Source organism: Triturus cristatus, chromosome 1_2 (genome assembly GCF_964204655.1).
Source record: "Triturus cristatus chromosome 1_2, aTriCri1.1, whole genome shotgun sequence".
Taxonomy (NCBI): domain Eukaryota; kingdom Metazoa; phylum Chordata; class Amphibia; order Caudata; family Salamandridae; genus Triturus; species Triturus cristatus.
The window spans coordinates 797240615-797268042 of NC_140580.1; positions in this window are offsets into that span (position 1 = coordinate 797240615).

The following is a 27428-nucleotide window of genomic DNA, read 5'->3' on the forward strand; positions in this document are numbered from 1 at the left end:
TAACATTGAGGACATCACAAGTACCTACATCAGTCTTTTGCAAAGATCCAACTCTGAAATATTGACAATAGAAGCTTGGGAGTCCTTTATTTATGAAATTAATAAGAAATTCTCTAAAAACGCCCACGCCCGCAAAGCAGGAAATGTAAAAGGGGCAGCCTGGTTCAACAATAACCTGAGGAAACAAAAACAACAACTAAATAAATACCTCAGACAACTACGATCTTGGGGTCCAGAACGCCACCGGGAACTCCTGCTTCTAATCTCAAAAACTAGAAAACAGTTAAAAAAGGACATAAAACGCACCAAAAAAGAGTTCCAAGAACACATTTGGGCGAAACTCCATTATGCTTACAAACTGGAGGACTCCAGGCTCTTTTGGGAACAAATCAACCAGTTAACCAATGGCCGGAATCAACATGATAATTTGGACATATTGGAGGCCTCATGGAGAGCTCACATCGAACTCCTATATAATGAGACTACACCCCTATCGGCCCCAAATTGTGAATCATTAACAGGGAAGGAGGCTGGAGGTCGAGATAAAGTCAATGATACCATGAACCACGAATCCCCCTAGGATTTATTGTCGTTTTGAGAAACTCAAGTTCTAAAAACAATAAAAAATGTGAAACCCGAGGGAGCCCCAGGTCCGAACGGACTACCAAATGCCCTGTTTCGGCATGACCCCGCATTCTGGTCTCAAGTCCTGACTCCTCTTTTTTCGAAAGTTACAGCCGACAGTTTGATCCCCGAGTCCTGGAGAGGAAGCATTCTTAATCCAATCTATAAGTCGGGTTCCCGTTCGGATCCCTCCAACTACAGGTTGATTGCGCTGATAGATGTGGAGGCAAAAATTTACGCATCTAATCTCCTGGTAGAGTTAGAGGCTTGGGTCAGTCAAACAAACCTCATACCTCCTACGCAAACTGGATTTCAGGCGGGATGGGCACTCTAACAAACATCTCTGCCGTCACTCTTTTAGCCAATCAAGCCTTTGCAAAATCAAGTCCTCTGTATGCCTGTTTCGTAGACCTCAAAGCGGCCTTCGATAAAGTTTCAAGAGCTTCTCCATGGGTTAAAATGCAAGCCTGGGGAGTCCCGCCCAGACTCCTGGACGCCATCATCAATCTGTATTCGCATATGTGGGTGCAAATCAAGAAAGGAGACGGGTCCAGCGTAACCGGTAAGATTCCAACATTAAATGGGCTAAAACAAGGTCACGTTTTAGCGCCTTGTCTGTTCAACATTTACACGTCAGATCTCGACAAGTGCCTTCAGTCAATTCCAGCTGACCCCCCAAAACTGGGCAAAATACCGTCACCGTGCCTTCAATACGCAGATGACATCGTGTTGCTAGCTCAAACACCAGTTGGCCTGCAGAAACTGATCACTGGACTAGGAGCCTATACCACCTTAAATCAACTTACAATCAACCATCAAAAGACAAAAGTTATGCGGTTTTCTAAACATAATAAAACATGGAACAGGCACACCTTCTCCTGGAAACTGGGCGAACAACCAGTGGCCCGCGTTGCTTCCTATAAATATCTAGGCTTCTTGCTTGACTGCAAGCTCAACTTTAAGCAACACGTGGAACATGGATGCAAAAAAGCAAAACAATTGTTATTTGCCTTCAAAATCCTGAAGAAAAAGCTTACAGGTTGCTCTACCGGTCACCTGAAAGTGATTGCTGAAAAATTCCTAACTTCCATCTCGTATGGCTCAGAAATCCTGAATACTAAAGATGCTACAACATTAAATACAGCACAATCCACATTCTTCAAAAGACTGTTCTCAATACCACTACATATCTCACAGGAACAAATCCGTTTAGAATTCGGACTAAAAAATCAGATCATGGTCAGACAAGGTGCCTTAGTAAAGTATTACTGGAGGATGAGGGAGGCAGAAGACAACACTCTAGCCCACCGCTGTTGGGTTGAGATCGAAAATCAAGCAAGACAAGCTAACTGGACCACGACAATCCTGAAGGAATCTTTGTCGGCATTACAGCTAGAGAAGGTCTGGTCAATACCAGTAACGTATTCTGGACTCAAAAGCGTTGTGAACACCGCAATCAAGCGATCTCCCTGTTAACTGACAAAATGATTTTTGCAAAAAAACATCATGCCTGGGCCGTGATACAGGCCTATCAGAGGCTAAAGCCGCAACAGTATTTGATTGAACACCTTTCGAAACCTCAAAAAGCACTACCTGATGTTGCTTCGATTGGGATCATTCCCCTCAAAGGATTTAACCTCCAAATGGAAATTCACATGGCCATGGAAGGAATGCCGCCTCTGTTGTCAAGGGGAGGAGTCACTACTACATCTACTATGTACATGCCCTTTTCTACTGAAAACGCGCAAATTCATTCTTCGGGCGATTTTAAGGAACGAACAGATAAGAACATGTAGACCTGCAGTCATCAGGTGTCTTGGAGGGCTTTCGATTCCTCTATCCTGTAGCGCCATAAAATTCTGGAAAATAGCAGCAAAGAAACTGGAAAAAATTGATTTAAGCCAAGCAGCTAACAAATAACCTGTTGGCTGACTTTATTTTAAATGTATCGTTCTACTTACCAGCTTTTTAACTGTGGTCATGACCCTAAGGCCTTTTTTTTCTCTCTAGTGTTTTCAAAAGGAAATGTTTTGCGTTTTATGACGGTTTGCCATCCTTTTACGATTTTTAAAGAATCAATAAAAGTATTTTGGACTTGACTTAATAATGTCAAGATGCCGCCCCTTGCACAACCAGAATTTGAGGCAATGACGGGGTGTAAAAGGTTCTATAGCTGTCTATATAGATTAGACCTATTTTCCAAGTCTCTTGTAAGCAGACTAAATAAAAAGAAGTGATGTATTTGAGCCATTCTGGATCAGGCAATTTATTTCCCAAACCTGCAATGTTCCATGTGATAACTGAGATCGTATCTGCACCCTTAGAGAGAGGAATTTGGTTATCTGTTTCCCCCAAGTACACCAGTGGCAGCATTTTTTTGATCGCCTCCTCAGTTCTTTGTCAATCACAGGCTTTCATGTTCTATAGAGCCATAAAACAATTGGCGATTGGTATGGATGGTAAGGAGGTTACTCCATACTTCATCTGGTGTTAGGTGTCCAGTAAGTGAGGAACAACGGTGTGGACCCTGGATCCATTTGGTCCTTACTGTTGAAATGGTGGTTTATAGAAAAAACAAGTGGCAGGGTAGACATCTGGGATCCTGGAGATGGTGTTTTGGGCAATAAGTGTAAAGGTTTTTGAGACACGTCAGGAGACTTAAGGTTTAAAACAACACAATCCCTCATGAGTGTTTTAGCTGAGCTGCACAACCAGGGGAATTTTCTTGCCATTAAAATATTAAATTTCCCCTCTGCATGTTCATTTATGTGCTTGTAGATGCAGTGGCTAACTTTGAGAATTAGCTGGATAATTGTTTCTTTTTGAGTGTTCTTTAATTCTGGGGTGTTAGTCAGAATAACCACATAAGGGCACGCGGCTGGAGGGAGATCGAATCTTGACCCATCACAGGCTCTCTGCATCACAATGCAGGATCCATCTAGCCTCTGGTCCGAACCACCTTGGTATAAGTCCCAAGATGAACGGTGTCGTGGTCCTCTGTCACCAAGTCTGCAGTTGGTGTTAAAACCATTACCGGGTTTGGATGGGTGCCAGAAGTCAGGGTTACTTATGTATATGTGTTTTGAGTGGCTTGATTCGCCATACTTGGATGGTTTATGCCATTATATTCCATTCCATTATCCGCTCCCGGAATGATTGCTGGTCTCACAGCTATGTGTTGGACTTGGGGGGAGCAGACCATACCCCCTTCTCTCAGGAGTGAAAAGGATTTTATGATTGCTAGCTCATTAATTGCACTTTCAATGGACTCTAAACGTTGGCATCATGGGAATAATAGCCCCATTATTTTATCGTAGAGATCATCCCAGTTTTGCGGGCATGTCCTTTTTCTGTGTTTGGGAAGTTGATGTTTTACCAGCTGACAGATTTGGGGAGATGTTTTAGATTTTTTGGATGTCTTGGCTTTACTAGAACTCAGGACTTTAGGGGGGCCTCTTCCCCTTTTCCAAGCTACTTCCGGTACCAAAGCACTAGATGTTATGACAGTGGACGTAGGATTAGAGAGAATATCCATAGTGAATGTGGGGTAGTTTGCAAATGTGACTTGAGTCTTCAAGCTCTGAGCCTCGCTACTTGCCTCAGGCATTAACACCCTATCGCCATCAGTTGGGCCCATCAATATTCTTCTTTCTGTGCAGGCAATCTCTTTAGCAATCGCTGTAGAGGGTTTGGCTAAAAACGAGTCTAAAGAAGTTAAATTTACTTCCTCTGATGCCAGATACACTCAAAAGGCCTGCTGCTCAGGCTCTGCTTTGTACTTCAGAGGACTGCCCTGCTGCTGGAAGTCTTTCTTGAACCCTCAAAGGACTGCCCTGGTGCTGGAGGACTGCTTTCCTGCTTGAACTAGCATGACACAGAAAGCTCCAACACATGAGCTCTGTACCTGGATCATGCCTCATGTGAGTCCTACCCTCCAAGTGGTGCCCTCCCAGTCCTGGACCCTTGGAAGAGCTGCTAAATGCACACAAACAGCCTAAAACCAAGACATGGGACTTCAAACATTTTCAGGCAAAACGTGCCTGAAAATCAAGAGGTAACCAGGGCCTACCTGCTCTTCAATTTACCCAAGACCCAAGGTGTATCACTGTATCAGCCAGATTTCACAGTGGCTCATGCTATATTCTTCTTGGCAGCATCAAATCCTGTTCAGTGGCTCCTCCCAGAATGGGCATCCATCCTCATGAAGCCCTCATCGGCTACAGCCTGCAGCTTCGTACCGCTGGATATTTTCAACTTCCCAAAAAAAAGACTAGGTCTCAATGTGGAAATCTTCACTGCAACTTAGTCCAGCGGCTCTCTGATGACGCTGCCTCTTCCTCAAACACCACCATCTGCCTGGCCTGCTGAATTTACCTTCTAAGACATTTTTCTTCGAAACCTCTTATAATTTCGAAAGTAAGCAGAGACAGGGCCCAATCTCCCACATGTATCCAAACCACACTCCATCACGGTCTATCATAAAGTTTGACTTTGCCCCTGTCTCGTGCGACTAGATGTCCGTGATAGGCACCTTGATCTTTTATTATTTATTTTTTTTAAATATATTTTTTATTATACTTTCCATAGCGCACATTTCATAAAGTCAGTTAGTTGTTAACTCCACAACACTTTTTAAACAAAATGTCATACACATAGTTAAAACATATTCAACAAGTCAAATCATAATCAGCAATCCATAATCCCATCTCCAAACACAAAGTCTCTTTACCCTATCCCGTCCCTCCACCGTGCTAGTGGCTCCCAAATTCTTAGACCCCGAGCTCTCCCTGCTCTTCCCTTTCTAGCGTATATGTGTTTCTCCAGATTAAATGTAGCAATTAGATTCGCCAACCATGTTTGCATGAGCGGGGGGGCCTTGTCGAGCCATGCCCTGGCTAAGGTTAGTCTATACACCGCCATAGTCATGAACAGAAACTCCTTGTCTGAATTACTATTATTTCCATCATATCCTATTCCCAGCAATATCCACAAGGGGGTTAAGGATATCTGTAACCCCAGTGCCCTAGCCAGGAAACTCTCTATGTCCTTAATTAACGTATGTAGTTGAGGGCAGGTAACAAACATATGAATTATATCTGCATCAGTTGAGCTACAACAAGGGCAGCTTATCCCGTTCGTACCCCCCATTTAGCAATTCTGGCTGGCGTATGGTAAAGTGAGAATAGGGTTTTAAAGTGTTGGGATTGCAGAGGAGCCGAACACAGTATAGTACAGCCCAAATCCAACGAATCCTGGAAATCATCAAGTTCTCCTCCAAGTTTCTCAACCCACTTATGCCTGTGCGTGTCCAAGTCATCCACTTTGGTTTTAACTAATAACGCATATGCTGATCTAATCGTGTGTGCGCCACCAGTGGTTAAAGTCTCCAGAAAGTAATTAATCTTATACCCTACTGAACCGTCCTGTTTATTGCCCAAAAAACTCCTAACCTGTAGGTACTTAAAAAAGTCTCTATTGCTTAAATCAAATGTGTTTACAAGTGCGCTAAACTGTGCTACACCCATAGAGTCTCTTAAGTCCCCAATTTGCTTAATTCCCTTTTGGTCCCATGCGGCCATAACTGTATCTGAAAAAATTTCGGAAGGAAAAGACTTGTTATTATATAATTTGATGTATCTGTTGAATCTGCCCAGCCCCATCTTTTTCAGAAAAGCATTCCATATTTTAACAGCCGCAGCTAGAGTCCTAAACTGTTTCCTTCTGAGGTACCCAAGATCAGTATAGTATAAGAAACAGTTTTCTGTCTCCTGTCCTAACACAATTGCATAAACATCTGTAGATGAGGAAGTAATTTTCTGCAGGATCCCCCCCTCCTCCAATTAAACCCTGCATATATTGAAGGGCGGTTGCCAAATAATATAATCTAAAATCAGGAGCTCCCCACCCTCCTCTTTCTCTAGGTAGAGACATAAATCTATAAGCTCTACGCGTTTTTCCATGCGCCCATATAAACCTATTTAAGATACCTTCCAGTATATTAAACCATTTAGTTTCGAAAAATAATGGTATTGCTCTAAATAAATAAAGAAACTTTGGAAAAATCATCATTTTCACCATGTTGGTACAGCCTACTAAAGAAAGATGTAAATTGTTGACTCTATCTAAATCTGTTTTTACTTTGGCTAATAGAGGAGTCATATTAACCTCAATGAGAGCATCAAGGTTAGCTACTATTACTATACCTAAATACATAGCTAGCGTAACCACCCTGGGATCGGCACAAGCGGTATATTTATTCTTAACTATCTGGGTCTTCGATTTATTCAAACTGTAACCCGAAAATTGCCCAAATATAGTAGCTTCCCGTTCAACCTCTATGATAGCCAGATCCGGGTCGGGGGTGAGTATAGTCACATCGTCGGCATATGCCAAGATTTTAACTGTACGACCATTCAGAGCCATTGGAGAAATCCCACTATTTCTTTCCAACCGTCGTATTAGGGGCTCAAGAAATAACGCAAATAAGAGAGGGGATGAAGGATAACCCTGTCTCGTTCCCCTAAATTTTTTTACTGCATCTGAGTGTCCTCTATTCACTCTAATTTTGGCTGTTGGTCCTTTGTATAGGGCTTGGATAGCTGTTATGAAGCCTTCCCCTATACCACTCCATCTCAAGACTGCCCAAAGGTATTCCCAGGCGACCCTATCGAAGGCCTTTTCAGTGTCTAAAAAGAGCGCTGCAATAGGGTCACCCAGGGTTCCTGCGGCGTCAAACATTGTAATAACTGTCCTTACATGCTGGGTAGTTCCCTTGCCTGGTATAAAGCCATGTTGTGACGGGCTTACAAGCTGCTCTATATTCCCTGCAAGCCTTGTTGCGAGCATTTTCGAATAGATTTTAACATCAGAGTTCATAAGGGTAATAGGTCTGTATGAGCCAGGGAGTGTCGGGGATTTCCCTTTTTTTGGAATAACTATAATATCTGCCCCCCCCCCAAGACTCCGGAGGAGAACCACCCCGTTGCGTATGTAGCATAATATCAAACATCTCGACCAGCAGAATATTCTGAAACAGTTTATAAAATTACACCGGGATTTGGTCTGGCCCAGCAGCTTTCCCCGAGGGGAGACTCTCCAAGGCACCCCTAAGTTCATCCAACTGAAAGGGGGCATCTAACAACTCTCTATCATCTGACAGTAAAACAGGAGCCAAGATGTCGCTAAGGTACCTACCTACCTTTATTGAGCCCCTCACATCATCCAAGGAGTAAAGCTTGGTGTAAACATTGCAGAAGACTTCCCTAATGAGATCAGGATCCATGACTAAGTTTCCCTGGGTATCTTGGATCTCCTTAATATCAGCAGTGGCTGTACGATGTCTAGTTCTAACGGCGAGAATATGTCCAACTCTCTCACTTAACTCGTAGGTATCTTGTTTATGTGCAAGATACTTCTCGGCGGCTTTCAAGATGATACCCTCCGTAGCATCTCCTTTAAGGGTAACTAAACTAAGTATATAAGGCTCAAGTGGGATACCCTGCGTTATAGCTATAGCAAGATTTTCTTCTGCTGCAAGTAACCTAAGCCTTTTATCTTCCAAGTGCCTTCTTTTCCTTTTCCGTCTTGCCAATACATAACTCATCGTTCCCCCCTAACCCCAGCTTTAAAACAATCCCAGACCGCGCCAGGGGAAGCCGTACCTCTATCACCTTATCAAAAGAATTTTATCCAACATTCCATATGTTTCTGATAAGCCTCATCTTTTAGTAGAATACGCTCGAAGGTCCACTGGGTTTTCCTAAAATTTACCTGAGTAGTATTTAGTGTTAAAACAAGAGGACTATGGTCAGAAATAATTGTTTTTCTATTTTTGAATGAGGGATTAAAGAGTTGGAGATTAAAAAATAATCCAACCTGACCAGTATTTTATGTGGGATGGAAAAGAAGGTGCTGCCATCTATAGAGGGATGGGACTTCATCCACGGATCCCCAAGGGAGTTATGTTGAACCATAGCGGCAAGGGCTCTGTGTGACTTCTTCTTTCTCCCTAAGTACCTTCCCCCTGGTTCTGCAAAGGAGCTTCTTGGGTCATGAATATTAAAATCTCCGCAACATATAATAGGTTCCGGCCACTGCGGCAATTCCATATCCATAAACTGCCAGACATCAGGATCATCTTCCGTGGATCCATATATAGTGGCTAGTGTAAACCGCGTCCCTTTAAACATAATTCCACAATGACCCACCTACCCCATAGATCCTCCTTTTTCCTATACACCACTAAATCACTACTTCTCCCTAATATTGCTACCCCCCTAGTTCTAGTCCCTTGCTTACTTGCTGCTAATACATCAAATCCTAGTTGTTTCAAGAGATATACCTGCGATACTTCAATATGGGTCTCCTGGAGGCATACCAGGTCCAAATGTAAATATCTGAGCAAACCTGTTACCTTCGCTCTCTTCCTGGGATCATTGAGACCACATACATTAATTGAAGCGATCTTGCAAGGCATTAAGGGATATCCGAGAAATTCCTACTCAGCCAAATAGTAGATAGCATAAAATTACAACAACCTACACTCCTTTGATACTGTCTACACCATCTGAATTGAATGTACCATGACCCACACAGAAGAATAAGTAGACATAAAATGTGCATTATCAAACCACAAAAGTCAAAAAATTTTCACCATATTGAAAGACCCCCCACCCACATCCTCTCACCACCCACCCCTACACACCCCCCCCTCCCCCGCCCTGTACAGGCAAATAGGTCCATAGGACCTATATGTGACCGGTCTTGGGCTGCGACAGTCGCACCCCTCTCCCATCCCCCATCTTAGACAGATATTGATATCCCCTGAATCCGAGCAAGCTTCTAAACAAAAAAGCCAAGTGTTGCAGCACCACCCTGGTCTTTTAAAAAAAATAAAGATAACATTCCCTTAACAGAACCTGTTTTTTCAAGTCATCCATAAACTGCTGGGCTTTGATCTCTGAAAAAAACATCCTAACTCTTCCTTTAGTAATTACTTTTAATTTAGCAGGGAACAATAAATAAGCCTCTGAACCTAACCCCTGGAATTTTGAGATCAGCTGCCTCAACCTCCATCTCCGTTCGACCGTCACATGGCAAAAATCCGGCCTGGTGAAGAAGGAGGTGCCATCAAATGATCTCTTGCTATCAGGTCTAGCTTTCTCGATTATTTCTTGCCTTAAGAGAAAATTCCCTAAATATACTAAGATAGCTCGTGGAAAAACCGTATTACCACCACCGTCTGCCCCCTGCACTTTTTTGAGTGTATAAGGGAACCTATGCGCTCTCTGGACTTCCCTGTCCCACTGCCACTGAGACTCCGGGAATGCCCCTTTAAGTAAATTGATCACATAGCGCCTTATGTCCTGTCCTTCCACTCCCTCAGCCACACCCAGAATTCTGACATTCTTACGCCTTTGGCGATTTTCAAAATCCTCCATTTTCCATTGGAAGTCCTCTGCCATCTTTTCTTGAGCCGATTTAAAGTTTTGCCAATTGCCAAGATCATCTTCAAGCTTACTTGTACATTCTTCCACCTCGGTAACTCTTTCCACCAAGTCGTCGTACAGTTTATTAGTCTTCCTTAGTGAAGATTGTATTTTTTTAGCATCCTGTCTTGCTTTCCGGCTCACGACTCTAGCCTCTGCTTGCATCTGTTTCAGCATATTAAACAAGATGTCAAAAGGAGCACACTGTTTTGATGACCCAGTGGCATCCTCATCCTGATATATCTGGGAAGTGCCTGAATAGTCCCACAGCAGCCCCTTTTCTGTGCCTCCCGGTGATCCGGTCTGTTGGGTACTTAGCTTTGGCTTTAGCTGTCTCTTCCTCAAGGTCGAGTCTTTACCTGTACCTATATCCCCCCCAGAGGAACTGGAGCCTGAAAACGAGACCTCCTCTGCTTCGTCATCTTCATCCTCTGAGATCTCCTCACTTGGCTGCACTGAGTGTGAGTCTTCATTGAGATAGAAGAATCTCTCTCCTTCACCCGAACCACATCACCCTTTTCAATTGCCTCCTCCTCCTCTCTGGAACCAGGTAGATTCTCTTTATTTGTCTATTTATTTGTCAAACTAACAGAGCTTCCCCATGTAGTCAGGGTTCTTTTAGGGGTTTTGGGGTTCTTGGAGGCTAACAACTCTGCTTCAAGCACCATGATGGCGCCCAACATGTCTGCATCCATATTCCCCCTCTCACATGGCGTTACAAGCCCTGACTGAGCCTGATCCTGCTCAGTACATCCCAGGGGGGAGCCTGTTGCAGAAGCCAAGTCCGACTACATCTGAAGCCTCGCTCGTTCCTGAGCCCCCGCAGAACGTTGTGCCTGTTGCTGTTGCTGTTGCCTAGCAACGGGAGCGTCCGCGATTGACGTACCTCCAGCGTCCTCGAGGACGACTCCAGGATCGCTGGATCTACCGATGCTTCTGCTGCCTTCGTTTGGTGACCGATCGCCTGATGCCCTTGAACGAGCGGTGAATACTTCTGACAAGGTAGGCTGCCTGAGGGGGGTCTCCCTAGTTTTTGGTTTAGTTTTGTCACATCTGTCGATTCTTTCAGCCCTCTCAACGTATTTTGGTGGCGGCTTGCTCCTTGCTTCACCAAGACTGCCTGGCTGGCTACCCGTCTCAGTAGCTCCGACTGTAACATTTATTTTCCCCCCTCGCGTCTCCATCTTCTTATTTAGCTGCGGGGCCGCCGTTTTCCGTATCGCCCCTAGCTCCTTGGCGGTTGGTACTGCTTCTTCATTTAGACCTTTTGGGGGGTGTTTACCGGCATCCGCTTGCTCCTTCGCCTATTCCTTCCCCTTTGGTTTATCACTTTTAGCAGGGCGCGGTGGCATTCTGTGCGGCTGTGTATATCGTGCCTTTATGCAACCAATAGTCCTCAAAAATCTTCCCCAACTTTCCTTAAGCCAGACCAGCTCTACCAGCATATTATATTTAAACGCTGTGATGGATGAATGCATCGGTGGATGAATATACAAATCTGGATGCCATGTCCATACCAAAGTCATCAGGGGACCAAAATCCAGTGAACTAACTCGATGTCGATGTCGATTTCATTACTGATGGGAGAGAGGTCAGCAGCGACCGCTCAGCACAGCCCGTCTGCGGCCATCTTGCCCCACCGGCACCTTGATCTTTTAGGCACTAATTTTTATTAAAAACTTACAAAATTCATAATTCCAGTTCTACTGATTGGATTTTTGTCATTTTGGTGTCAACACTTTATTACATTTTTACCTATTTTTCTAAATTAATGTGGGACTTTTCTTGTGTTGTGTTAAAAACCACCATAAGGCATTTAGGAAGCAATTCCTTACAAAATGTATTTAAAACTGTCACATGAGTATTAATCTATGCTCCTATGAAAGTAAGTACTGTTAGGATTGTTATTTTGAGTGGAAGCATTTTATGATTTTTATTCATAGAATTAATGAGACAGGTAACGTGGGGGCATATTAACAAGCCAGGCGATAAAATTATCGCCGCTTTAGCGGCAGTAAACTGCAGCTAAAACGGAGATAATGGGCTTGATAATATGCTCTATGGAATTCCAATTGAAGCTCAGGTTAGGTGTCCTTCACATCTAACATGGGTTTCAATTGGAATCCCATAGAGCCATAAGCCCATTATCGCCGTTTTAGCGACAGTTTTCTGCCGCTAAAGCGGCGATAATTTTATCGCCTGGCTTGTTAATATGCCCCACACTATTAAACTCTGCTATAGCCTGTGACTGTGAGGTTCACATAAGCCAAGGCAGCGGCTCTTAAACATTTTACTCCTAGGGATTCCCTCTAAATCATTATTGAAATCAGAGGACCCCCACTGAGTCCTTACAGGAAGCCGTGCAACCTGGACTTACTAATTTCTATGATTTGAACCTCAAAACAATACAAAAAAATACAGAATACCAAGATCAAGTGTACATCAGTCAAATACAGAAAAGATGAAATATGTGTTTAATTCACAAACAATATAGAAAACTCCAAATTTTAATTTTAATGGGAAGATTGGAGCTTTTCAAAATTCAGTTTTCAATTCTAAAAAATATGCTCAACTCTAGAATTCTATGTAGTTCGTTTTTCCCCTCCTAATGCATGCTCTCTTTTAGTTGCCGCTACACTTGAGGTCACCAATTGTTCATACTATCTTCTCTTTGCCGTACTTGCGCTGCTCCCATGAATCAGGCTAAGGATATTCACTTAATTTTTAGCCTCCAATTTGAAATTCCTTCACATTTACAGAACATATTAAAATGTTCAGTTTGACTTTTTGCTTTATGATATATACTTTATTAAGTTGCCTGTATTATTCAATTTTCAAAACAGTCTCAGACCACGAAGTAGGTGTCAAAATCCCTCAGGGGGCCGATGACCATAGGTTAGAAACCACTGACCTATGGCACGTATCTGCTCTCTAAATCTGAAAGGACTTTCTGATCAGAGTAGTAGTTCCGCTTACTAAACCTCTAAGGCCTGTTTAACTTAAGCAACAGTTCTGCTTTCTAAAGCCCAAGATTGAATTGTGAGCTTGGTTCAACTTTCCATTTTCCATTCTGACCCATCTATGTAAATTCTCAAACAGGTCTGAGAATATGGGAACATTTTGGTCTCCTGCAATGAGATAGAATCTAAGTACAAATAATCCTATAAGGACTGGGTAGATCATGAAGTATTGCAATTCGTCCTGTGTGATCCTTCAGAACGGTCCAGAAAGCGTTTGGGTATAAAGAAGTCTAATTCCGGCTGTGATGTGAAATGCTCCATTTTGTCGTCATGTTCTTGATTGTTTTCCAGGCAGAAGAGCCTTGGCAGTCCACCCAGAAAGGAGAAGTGAATGTGAATTTTTGCTAGTAGTACAGTTGCTACTGAACATAACTATTCCATTTCCCTCTCATGTCAAAGTGTACTGAGACTGAGCCTCATTAGACTGCCAGAAGCCAAGGGAGAGGAGTCTTAACAAAGCACTTGGTGGGCAGTCAAAGTTTCGAGCACAGATTTAAAGTTAGTGTTCTGGTTTATGATCCCGTCCACCTTACAATATTACTTTTCTCCTTCATGTACCCAGTCCACATTTCAGATGCAATGGGTTAATGAAAACAAATGGTTCCCATAAAACACTACAAGTGCCGACGGGGGATGTATCTATAGAACTAGGATGCTCCTGTACTTGTTCTGTCATGCCTGTGGCAGCACAGACATATTGATTTTTTTTTCGCAGTGGATATTGCCAAAGTAACTTGTTTCTGTTAAGGTGATCAGTTCTTTCCCAAGCTGTTGAAGTCTTGAAAAGGGCGCCCTTGGTAGTACCAGCTCCTTTGTTAGCGAGAGCTGGTGTCACTGTCTTAAGCTGCTGAACACAGATCAATCCGACACTATATATCCAATCAATCTAGGGCACAGTTAATGATTTCCCCTGGGATTTACTGCCATTACTAGAAGATGATGTGTAAATATGCTTGCTGATATAACAGCGTGAAAGAAAACGTCTGATCTCCCATGAGTATTATTTTCAGAAATGTATTGTTACAAAGTAAAAGTAGAAAGGTGTGTGCCTTTGTGCCACAAGTACTTAAGTACAAGAAAATAAATATTTGAGCCTTATTTAAATAATGTAGCATCGAAGAAAAACATTAAACTGGAAAACATGTTAACTAAAGAAAGGTGTGAAACTGTCAATAAGGGTGCATTTGTGTCTGATGACCATTTCAGGCACTGATAAGATGCATGCAAGATGTGTATGACCTGCACGACATAGGATGATGTGAAGCAATAGTCTTTGAGTATTTGATACTTCTGTTATTTAAGTGCTATGTAGAGAACCAACGAGGCAGTGGTCTGGATCATTCTACAGGTCTATTTCAGCAATAAAACTCAGAGCCTCAATTAGAGATGAATAGTAATGTAGCAATCCCCTCAGTGATTTGGCATAGTGTACAATGTTCAGTCCAATGAGGGTAGTACTGCTGTAGCATTGGATGGTGGATATATAAGAAATGAGCACAGTGTTTACAATCAGAGTGACAACGGGAAGAGGAGAATGTAGATTGGCAGAACTGTCAGCAGAGGAGTAATATTATCTTTGCAGCAGCAATGCCTCCTCTGACCCCTCAAGCATAGCTCCATGACCTTGGGGCAAAATCAAGCACTAGTCAAGTACCCAAAGTCTTTATCTTGGAGATATACTGATTGTCTCGATCCACATGTAATTTCGTTTCATCAAAGACCAATACCAGTTTGATCTCCGAATCTCTGCTCAGGAGAAAATGCCCTCTACTGAGGCTTGTGCCAAGAAGAAGTAAGTGGTATTATTTCTTTTTCTTGTGTGAAATCTCACCTACAGACAGCTGTTGCTATCTGTTGGAGACCTACTGATTCCAATGCATTACATACACCTAGCATGTGCCCTGGGGCAATCTCTAGCTCATGATTGGATGTTTTTGTTGTCTATTTCGCTTCTCTGCTGCTGATTTGATGGCTTGCCTCCCTATTCTTGAGTGTGTCCTGCTGAGGAGTAGTTCATTCTTATAGCGTTTTGAATGTATGATATATCTTTTCACTACTGACCACAGACATGAGGAACTATTTTCTTCCATTCTCTCTCACTACTTCCCTCCTCGTTGGCACCTCCTCATGCCATTCACTCTCCCACCTCATCCACCCCACAGCTGCTTGACTCTGATAATCAATTCTGCCTATAAATACACCCCACTTCACTTTCTATGGCCCTCCGGAAAGGGAAGGTTTGAATCGCCTTACCGGTTGATCAGGAAGACAGACAGGCTTTGACCCACACATTTTGCACACATGTCGTATCATATAGATGAGCCCATGAGCAACAAATTCACACATGGAATGAGAATTCTGCTACAGGGTTGTCGGACGGCGATGGACTGAGCGGCGGAACCCACACCTCCGCACGGTCACCTGGTGCTGGCTCCTCCCCCTTCCTCCTTCTTCGGCTCGGACGATCGTGGCGGCTGGCAGCTGGCGTTTCTCGACGGGAAACGCTGTGCGGGGACTTTTGAAATTCTCCCGGTTTCTCCCTGACCTTCGTACCCATCTACTGGTTGTACCTCCGATTAGGCCTGGGCAAAAATTTCGTTCCGTTCGCGGAAATTGCGATAATTTGACATTTTTGCGTTCCGCGGAGAGCGCGAAAATGTCAAAACTTCCGGTTTCCGCAGCTTGGCGATAATTTGTTTCTTGCTCGCGCTGTAAAATGATACATTCTCGCGCTCGCGCGATCGCCTTACCTGAATCCCTGCGTTCGCCGACAAGTTTTCTTGATCCGGTCGCGTTCTCCATGAGATGTTGTATTGTTTTTAGCCATTTGCGCTGTCTCGCGACAGTTCGCGCCCGCAGTGACGTCATGCGTCGCGCGATCACGTCTTTCTTCTCGCGATCATGCACCGCGAGAACAACTCAAAACAAGATGGCTGCGCCCGCAAGCAACCACATGGGTAAGTTGGCGACCCGCAACCATGCAGAAAATCTCGCGAACATGCCGGAAAAAAACTTCCGCATCTTTGCGATATTTCTGCTTGTTTGCGATAATTTTAAACATTCTCGCGATAATTTGCGAAGGTTAATTCCGCAAATTCCGCCCACCCCTACCTCCGATGGAACAGAACTGGGGAAAAAAAAAACGTAATCTGGAAGGCAACGCTGCGGCTCCGTATCTGAAAGTGCCTGCGCCTGCTTGAAAATTCTTATTCTTGGAACACTTAGAGGGAACGGCAGCAGGTGAGCAAGTTGTAGTCGATTGCTCAGGCGCTTAGGAATTGGATCAGTATATGGACTGGGGGAAAGCACAGAGTGAAGGAGGGGAAGAGACGGGACTAGGCGAGGTGAAAAGGAGGAGGAAGGACAGAGGGGAAAGAGTATTCTCTGTGGTTTTTTTCTGATGATCCTTGTTTGAACCATGGGCAAACTTTTGAATGCGCGTGTTCTCACTAAGGCAAAAACTCGTCGTCAGCTGCCCTCTGAGATTAAGAATTCAAACAAGGCAACTGATAAGGAGCCTGGTAAAGCGCCTCAAGAAAGTTCAGATGAATTAGAAGGACCTTCCACGGCCCCAATAGGGCAACTTAGTACAGCGAATTTAGTCCAGAATGGAACAAGAGAGCTCAGCACCAGTTTGGTCGCTTTTCAGTCTGCCGAGCCATCTAAATCACTGTCTTTCATTCAGCATGACTCTGATAAGGTAGCTAAAAGCGACATTAAATCGACCGAGGCCTTGAAAGATGGTAAGCAGTTTCCTCTATTTCAGAAAAAATCTAGTATGGTAACTAATAGTCTTCCTCACTCAGAGGGTGCCCAAACCACAATCCTTTCAGCAGATATCCACCCCTCAGAGAAGACGTCAAAGCCGGAGTCTGAATCTCTACCTAATTCCATTTTAATACCACCTCGATTTCTGTATCAAGATGAGCATTCACCTCGGCTGCTTGTTCAAAAGCAAAATGATCCAATATTGATATCCGAAGCACAGTTTGAAGATACTACTCGATTTAACCCATTGACTGCTTTGGAATCTAATAGTGTTCTAACGAAATCAATAAAGCCACCTTCAGTATCATCAATTTTGGATACTCCAACTTTAAAGGCGGATGAACCTCTTAGCCCTCTCCTAGATATGAATACGGAGTCAACAGGTGAAATTCAGATGTCAGTCAAAGACATGCTGAATCTAATTCTGGATGAAGTTCGGGAAATTAAAAAATACCAAAAGGCTGAATTAGCCGCTGTACATCAGCGACTGGAGAAGATAGAGGACTTAATTTCAAGCTTTCCAGTTCGCTTTCAGGAAGCCGAAGCCCGAATCTCGACCTTGGAGGATCAAATGACGGTAGCCCAAAAAGAAGTTAAAATACTTAATAAAGACAGACGAGCCTTGGAATTAAAACTCGATGAGTTGGAAAATTTCACAAGAAGATCAAATTTGCGTATCGTAGGGGTTCCGGAGGGGCTTGAAGGCTCCGATACAGTACGATGGGTATCCTCCTTTTTGAAACAGAGTGCCACCGGAACATGAGGGGGATTTCACAATTACTAGAGCACATCATGTGCCTGCCCAGCCGTTCCCCCATTCTGTTCTACCTCGTATAATCCTGTTAAATCTTTCAGACTATCGGATAAAGGAAGCCGTTCTGTCTAAGGCTTATCAATTAAGACAATTTGCTGTAAATGAGACGATTAAATGCCGGATTTTTCCGGATATGTCGGCAACCGCCGCACGGAGAAGGAAGGAGTTTGTGAAAATGCTTCATCTGTTTAAAGCTAATGGTGCCCAGGCCATGATTGCTCAACAATCTAAACTTAGAGTTTTGGCACTGGGCAAGCAGTATATGTTGTCAGATCTGGATGAAGCACAAGATTTATTGAAGGAAATTACTCAGGGGTTCAAGGGTGAAAAGCGACGGTTGTAAAGATAAATATTCTTCCTTGCCCTGGGTTTTTTGTTCTTTTTTTTATCAATTTTTTTTTTTTTTTTTTCCTGTTATTTTTTGGGGGAGGAGCAGTCCAGGACCTAAGGGGTGTAATACCAGGACACCCAAGGTTTAGGGGTTAGATCTGGGGCCAGTGTGGGAAGGGGAAATTAGGGCCGCAGGTGAGGGGGGGGTCATGTGAATGGGGAAGGGGGGATGAGTTGAAGGGGATGCACGGGTGGGGGAGTAGAATGGGTAAAGTAAAAATAATGAAGTCTTTAGTGCTATGTTTATTATTAGCTATTCTATGCCTGATAGGTGATTCTTTGTTTACAAAAGATAAAATGAGAGATTCCTCCAGAAAATATGTAATCTATCTAAATACTGAGTAGCGACTGTTTGAAAATTATTTCTTTCAATGTGAACGGCTTAAATAACAAAAAGAAACTACGGGCCATAGAGCTGTGGATTAAGTCGGAAAATCCCTCGGTAATATTGCTGCAGGAGACTCATATCCCAAATGTAAAATTGGATCAATTCTCTATGTTTAAAAAATGGGCCTCATATCGTGGTTTCTCCTCATTCTCAGAAGCTCAGCGAGGGGTTGCCATATTTCTGAATAAGAATATTTATCCTGAGATCATACAAACAAATGAGGATGGCTCAGGACGTTGGTGCTGGGCCTCCTGTAGAATAAAAAACAGATTGAGACCTATTACATTTGTCAGTTTATACGCTCCGGTAGACGATTGCTCCTCAGTTTATGAGGATCTATTTCAATCTTTACTGATGGTGGTAGGAGATATCATTATTGGAGGAGATTTTAATCTAATTATGAACTTAAGGCTGGATAAGACCACGCAATCTAGGAAACAATTTAAACCTAAATCATTGAAAGTTATTCTTAATTATAAAAAAACTTTAGACCTTTGTGATCCATGGCGCACTCAATACCCGTTAAAAAAAGAATACACATGCTGGTCAGGCAGGTTTAAGTCTTTTTCGCGGATTGACTTTTTTCTAGCCTCCAGACAGCTTAATATGTTGAATCAAAGGCCTATCCATAATGGGTTCTCAGATCATGCAATGTTGGTTATTAACTTTGCTTTGGATCCAAACTTAAAGACTCCCAAGCGTTGGGTATTCAACAAAACATACTTGAATGATGAAATGTGGGTAACGTCTTTGAAAACAGAGATCAATGATTTTGTATCTCGTAATGCCAATTCGGCCCCGATTAATATTATCTGGGATGCTATGAAAGCCTTTATTCGCGGTATAATTATAAGTAAAGATGCAGCAGTATTTAAAGCAATTAAAAGTAAAAAAGAGGCGTTGGAACAAAGAATACAAGCTTTAAATGAATTAAGACAGGCGAACTCATCCAATACGATCTCACATCAATTAGATGAAGCCAAAAGGGCATTAAGTGCATATTATTATGCTCAAAGCGAGGAGATTCTTCGCAGACATTCTCAAAAAATATACGAAGAAAGTAATTTTACTGGGAAGTTTCTAGCTTGGCAGGTGAGAGAACAAGCAGCGGCCAATTTGATTAGAGGACTAAGATGCCCAGCGACTCAAATAGATACATTAGACTCGATTGGGGTAGGGAAGATAATGCTCGCTCATTATAATAAAATCTATAGTCAGCAACATAATTTTGATCAAATAAAACTATCGGATTTTTTAGAAAATTGTGCATTGCCCTGCCTTTCTCAAACTGATCAGGAAGCATTGTTATGTCCTTTCTCATTGGAAGAGGTAGAATTGGTGGTTAAAAATCTACCAAATGGGAAGGCTTCTGGCCCAGACGGATTGTCAGCTGAATTTTTTAAAATGTTTTTTTGCACTTTTTCAAATATTTTTTTGTTATTATTAAATTCGATGTTGGAAGGAGGCCCGATCCCGGACTCTTTTAGAGAAGGAACGGTGGTGAGTTTTCTGAAGAAGGGGAAGGATGCTAAAGATCCAAATTCGTACCGACCAATTACTTTACTAAACACAGATTATAAAATCGTTACTAAATTAATATCAATGCGCCTGAATCAAATCTCAACAGAATTGATCCACCCGGATCAGAACGGTTTTATTCCAGGAAGGCAACTGTTTACAAACACACATTATTTAGTTGATGCCTTAGATTATTTTGAGACACGAGGGATCCCAGCATTGATTTTGTTATTAGATGCAGAAAAAGCTTTTGATTTGGTGGTTTGGGAGACACTTTTTATTATTTTAACGCACTTTGGTATTCCCCATAAAATTGTAAATTTAATTCGAAATCTGTATACTATGGCCAAAGCAAATATTATTATAAATACGGTAATGGTCGGCACTGTTTTTGTTAAGAGAGGTACGAGACAGGGATGTCCCTTATCCCCAGTCTTGTTTGCGTTCTTTATTGAGCCCCATGCGGCTGCAATAAGGAACTGTGTTAATATTTCTCCCCCAATTCCTTCAATGAGTAAGATCAAACTTTATGCGGATGATATTATGTTATTAATTAAACCTGAGCTTCATTCGCAAGTTAAGATGCTTCAGATCTTCGAAGAGTTCGAAGCCTTAGGGGGTTACCGGATCAATAAAAAGAAAACAGAGATCATGATCTGTGGGAATAGAGATCCAGAAATACATCCCGATCTAAAGTGTTGCATTAATACTAAACCCAAAAGATATCTCGGGGTCTATTTCTCACAGTCAGTTAAGGATTTATATATGCTTAACTTTGATCCCCTTCTTCTAAAGATCCGCTTAATGTTTACACGTTGGAATTCCTTGCCATTATCAATCCTGGGTCGGGTTGCCCTGATAAAAATGTCTATTCTTCCGTTATTTAATTTTCTGTTTTCTACTATTCCTTGTTTTTTATCAGGAACGTATTTTTCCAAGATTGAATCTATGTTCTCTGCATTCGTATGGGCAAAGAAGCCTCCTCGTATAGCAATTAATACTCTCTATGCGGATTTAGATCAAGGAGGACTTTCTCTGCCAAATATTAGAGATTATTATAATGCTTATTTTATACAGTATTTGTCGAGATTTAGGAATCAAACTCAAGGTCAAAACTTGTTTATTAATTGTTTCTTCGACTTAATTTGTTTTGAAAATGAGCTACCCCCCCCCCCGCAGATTTTTAAATCTCCCAAATTAGTTCGCTATAAGATTCTTTTATGGTTTCTTAAAAAACGTACTGCTATGTTCAATAGATATTCACTCCCACTATTTAATGTAACAACTCCACTGTCCAGTATTTTTCCACTGATGGGTATTAAAGGTGGATCTGATATAGCGGACAATTGGGCCAGAGTAGGATTTAGTAAAGTAACTGATTTTTAAAAAAATGGAGGCTGGATAACTCCTAGAGAGATGGCAAGTCTTGTTCAGACAAATTTTTTGTTGGTTTTGTCATATAATACTATTTTTAAATTTTTGGGACAACTTGATATTGAACAGCTTAATCAACCAACGCAATTGGTTAAAGATCTCCTTATAAATGAGTGTATAAAGAGACCAGGGGAATGGAAACGTTGTTTAGCATATAGTAGGGAAACGGATTTAAGTCAAAAAGTAATTAAAAAATGGAAGGAACAAGAAAACCATGTACTATCTATGAATACTTGGAAGACTATTAACCATTTTAACTTTAATATACTTCGGGGAGCTAATTGGCGTAGAATGTTATTTTTGGGGAAATGGTTATTATATCGTACTCCTGCTGCTATTTCCAAAATGTATTCAAATTATCCTTCAAACTGTTTTAGATGTATACAACACACATCCGCCAACTGGTCTCATGTAATGGCTCATTGTACCAATATAAGGGAATTTTGGGACGATATTTTTGTGTTTTGCCAGATTTATTTTAAAATTACGCTCCCGTTTAATGAAAAACTGATACTATATGGTTTTGATCCAGATCTTAAAATATCCGCCCAATTGGCTAAACTACTGTATATAGCAACGGCAGTTGCAAGATCTTTACTACTGCAAAACTGGTGGTCAAAACAGATTCCAAGTAAATTAGAGTGGATGCAGAAAATGAGGAGAGTAAGAAAGAGTGAACAAATTTATGCTCTGCGGGTGGGAGGAGGGAGAAAATTTGATAAAATTTGGGGTTCCTTTTTTTGATTCGGACTGATGGTTATTTAGTGGATGATGTTAAACTTTATCATTTGAGAATCCTTTATGCTGAATCTGTTTTTTATGGTGTTTGATCCTGTGTATGTTTGACCAGCAGTCTTTATTGTCACTAAAGTACTTCAATAAAAAAAAAATTTAAAAAAAGAGAATTCTGCTACAGGAGAGCAGCGTCTGCTGAGGTCCATCTCTGTATGATGAGGTACGGGTCTTCCAGTAATCCCAGAGATCTTTATTTGTTTTTTTTGTTTTAGAAATAGGCTGCATAATTTCTATTTCATTCCAGAATACATTCCATAGCATATCACCACATTTAGAGAATAATACAGGCGGCAACGTTTTGTGGCTCATTTTAGAGAAGCCTTTTAAGACAGGATTAAAAACACAAAAGACGGGACTCCAAACCGATCTCCAGTCCCAGAGATCTTTAATATCTAATCATTTTGCTTCATTAGCAAGAGATGGGGATATAGGTCACTCTGTCCTATAAAATGTCAGGACTGTTCATGATATATGGATTGTTAACCATGCTAACAATATTTTAGTGTGCATTTGTTTTCTCATTGTGGCAGGTATACTACATTTCAGAGCATGACGGTTTGAATAAAGATTCTAAACGGCCTTTCTAGCTCCTGGTTATCTTATTGTGAACGAATACGAGTGAGAGTGCGAAAGGGTGCTTTCGGTTACCAAGATCCTTGAGAGAGTCAAGAGTGTTGTGTACTGGGGTGCCAATTCACTTGTTTCTCTGGTAAGGTTAGGAAGGCAAGTGATGCACTATAGCTAGGCGGACTCGGACCCATAATTACTGAGGAGGTATGGTGACTCAGTCCCTACCGACTGATGGCCTATGGTTCTAAACATAGGTCTGTTCTAAGAGAAGAATCCCTGCAACAGTCATACCAGAAACTGCAGTAATACATCTATTTAAAGTGGGTTACAGGAACTCCTTTTCCCAAAGATGAACACACACAACAAATTCACAGTATGGATTGGACGGATTTATAGATCGATTAAGGACCTGTTCTTACTGCAGATTGTATGAATAAATGTAGTTGCATATATGAATTATGGTGAATACAATTAATGCAATACATGAAAAACCAATAAAAACCTAAATAATATTAAACTGCAATATTTAATGATGTAACTCTATGATGAGGTGCTTTCTTTCGTCCTAATACCTACATTAGCATCAAACTGTCACGAGTTTCCTAAGTCACATGTAAAACATATTCCTGTTCATATTTCAATTCGCTTTTCTCAGCAACTGTTTGTTGTGTTGTATCCAACAAGCACCAACATACAACCTTTACACGGACTGTTCATGAATTGAATGATGTTTATGAATTTGATGCTCCTTCTCGGATTCCTGAAGTTTTATTCTCACTAAAAGGCAGGTGAGCAGATCTTAAATTTTGTTCCTCAATGTTGTTAAGAGAAACGCAAGTTTCATGTTTTGAGATGTAAGGTGCAAAAACGTGACAGCCATATCGGAAGTGGAGAATATACCATTCAAAGTTAGCCAGTAAACTATATTGGCATTAATATATGTAATTATGAATGTTGAGTTGTGAAAATGAATATCAGCTCTGTGGAAAAGTGCAGAATCTGTCAACCACTGGTATAGCAGTTCACCTCCTTTGTGCTGCCACTTTCCATTTCTAACATGGAGTTGTACTGAGACATTCTGATACAGTCCATTATAAATACTGTACTGCAGTCCTACTGAGAACTACTTGTACAGTCCATTAATATGGCAGCTCTGCTGAGATGTGTAAGGTACATCTGCATAGTAATATTCATCCCTACTAAGAAGTGTTTGTATTGTCCCACTAAAGTTGTAAGAATAATAATGTGAAGTGCTGGTATCATCTATTATAAATATAGCAGCATTTCGCATTAAGTGCATATTATTATGCTCAAAGCGAGGAGATTCTTCGCAGACATTCTCAAAAAATATACGAAGAAAGTAATTTTACTGGGAAGTTTCTAGCTTGGCAGGTGAGAGAACAAGCAGCGGCCAATTTGATTAGAGGACTAAGATGCCCAGCGACTCAAATAGATACATTAGACTTGATTGGGGTAGGGAAGATAATGCTCGCTCATTATAATAAAATCTATAGTCAGCAACATAATTTTGATCAAATAAAACTATCGGATTTTTTAGAAAATTGTGCATTGCCCTGCCTTTCTCAAACTGATCAGGAAGCATTGTTATGTCCTTTCTCATTGGAAGAGGTAGAATTGGTGGTTAAAAATCTACCAAATGGGAAGGCTTCTGGCCCAGACGGATTGTCAGCTGAATTTTTTAAAATGTTTTTTTGCACTTTTTCAAATATTTTTTTGTTATTATTAAATTCGATGTTGGAAGGAGGCCCGATCCCGGACTCTTTTAGAGAAGGAACGGTGGTGAGTTTTCTGAAGAAGGGGAAGGATGCTAAAGATCCAAATTCGTACCGACCAATTACTTTACTAAACACAGATTATAAAATCGTTACTAAATTAATATCAATGCGCCTGAATCAAATCTCAACAGAATTGATCCACCCGGATCAGAACGGTTTTATTCCAGGAAGGCAACTGTTTACAAACACACATTATTTAGTTGATGCCTTAGATTATTTTGAGACACGAGGGATCCCAGCATTGATTTTGTTATTAGATGCAGAAAAAGCTTTTGATTTGGTGGTTTGGGAGACACTTTTTATTATTTTAACGCACTTTGGTATTCCCCATAAAATTGTAAATTTAATTCGAAATCTGTATACTATGGCCAAAGCAAATATTATTATAAATACGGTAATGGTCGGCACTGTTTTTGTTAAGAGAGGTACGAGACAGGGATGTCCCTTATCCCCAGTCTTGTTTGCGTTCTTTATTGAGCCCCTTGCGGCTGCAATAAGGAACTGTGTTAATATTTCTCCCCCAATTCCTTCAATGAGTAAGATCAAACTTTATGCGGATGATATTATGTTATTAATTAAACCTGAGCTTCATTCGCAAGTTAAGATGCTTCAGATCTTCGAAGAGTTCGAAGCCTTAGGGGGTTACCGGATCAATAAAAAGAAAACAGAGATCATGATCTGTGGGAATAGAGATCCAGAAATACATCCCGATCTAAAGTGTTGCATTAATACTAAACCCAAAAGATATCTCGGGGTCTATTTCTCACAGTCAGTTAAGGATTTATATATGCTTAACTTTGATCCCCTTCTTCTAAAGATCCGCTTAATGTTTACACGTTGGAATTCCTTGCCATTATCAATCCTGGGTCGGGTTGCCCTGATAAAAATGTCTATTCTTCCGTTATTTAATTTTCTGTTTTCTACTATTCCTTGTTTTTAATCAGGAACGTATTTTTCCAAGATTGAATCTATGTTCTCTGCATACGTATGGGCAAAGAAGCCTCCTCGTATAGCAATTAATACTCTCTATGCGGATTTAGATCAAGGAGGACTTTCTCTGCCAAATATTAGAGATTATTATAATGCTTATTTTATACAGTATTTGTCGAGATTTAGGAATCAAACTCAAGGTCAAAACTTGTTTATTAATTGTTTCTTCGACTTAATTTGTTTTGAAAATGAGCTACCCCCCCCCCGCAGATTTTTAAATCTCCCAAATTAGTTCGCTATAAGATTCTTTTATGGTTTCTTAAAAAACGTACTGCTATGTTCAATAGATATTCACTCCCACTATTTAATGTAACAACTCCACTGTCCAGTATTTTTCCACTGATGGGTATTAAAGGTGGATCTGATATAGCGGACAATTGGGCCAGAGTAGGATTTAGTAAAGTAACTGATTTTTAAAAAAATGGAGGCTGGATAACTCCTAGAGAGATGGCAAGTCTTGTTCAGACAAATTTTTTGTTGGTTTTGTCATATAATACTATTTTTAAATTTTTGGGACAACTTGATATTGAACAGCTTAATCAACCAACGCAATTGGTTAAAGATCTCCTTATAAATGAGTGTATAAAGAGACCAGGGGAATGGAAACGTTGTTTAGCATATAGTAGGGAAACGGATTTAAGTCAAAAAGTAATTAAAAAATGGAAGGAACAAGAAAACCATGTACTATCTATGAATACTTGGAAGACTATTAACCATTTTAACTTTAATATACTTCGGGGAGCTAATTGGCGTAGAATGTTATTTTTGGGGAAATGGTTATTATATCGTACTCCTGCTGCTATTTCCAAAATGTATTCAAATTATCCTTCAAACTGTTTTAGATGTATACAACACACATCCGCCAACTGGTCTCATGTAATGGCTCATTGTACCAATATAAGGGAATTTTGGGACGATATTTTTGTGTTTTGCCAGATTTATTTTAAAATTACGCTCCCGTTTAATGAAAAACTGATACTATATGGTTTTGATCCAGATCTTAAAATATCCGCCCAATTGGCTAAACTACTGTATATAGCAACGGCAGTTGCAAGATCTTTACTACTGCAAAACTGGTGGTCAAAACAGATTCCAAGTAAATTAGAGTGGATGCAGAAAATGAGGAGAGTAAGAAAGAGTGAACAAATTTATGCTCTGCGGGTGGGAGGAGGGAGAAAATTTGATAAAATTTGGGGTTCCTTTTTTTGATTCGGACTGATGGTTATTTAGTGGATGATGTTAAACTTTATCATTTGAGAATCCTTTATGCTGAATCTGTTTTTTATGGTGTTTGATCCTGTGTATGTTTGACCAGCAGTCTTTGTCACTAAAGTACTTCAATAAAAAAAAAAAAAAAAAAAAAAGAGAATTCTGCTACAGGAGAGCAGCGTCTGCTGAGGTCCATCTCTGTATGATGAGGTACGGGTCTTCCAGTAATCCCAGAGATCTTTATTTGTTTTTTTTGTTTTAGAAATAGGCTGCATAATTTCTATTTCATTCCAGAATACATTCCATAGCATATCACCACATTTAGAGAATAATACAGGCGGCAAAGTTTTGTGGCTCATTTTAGAGAAGCCTTTTAAGACAGGATTAAAAACACAAAAGACGGGACTCCAAACCGATCTCCAGTCCCAGAGATCTTTAATATCTAATCATTTTGCTTCATTAGCAAGAGATGGGGATATAGGTCACTCTGTCCTATAAAATGTCAGGACTGTTCATGATATATGGATTGTTAACCATGCTAACAATATTTTAGTGTGCATTTGTTTTCTCATTGTGGCAGGTATACTACATTTCAGAGCATGACGGTTTGAATAAAGATTCTAA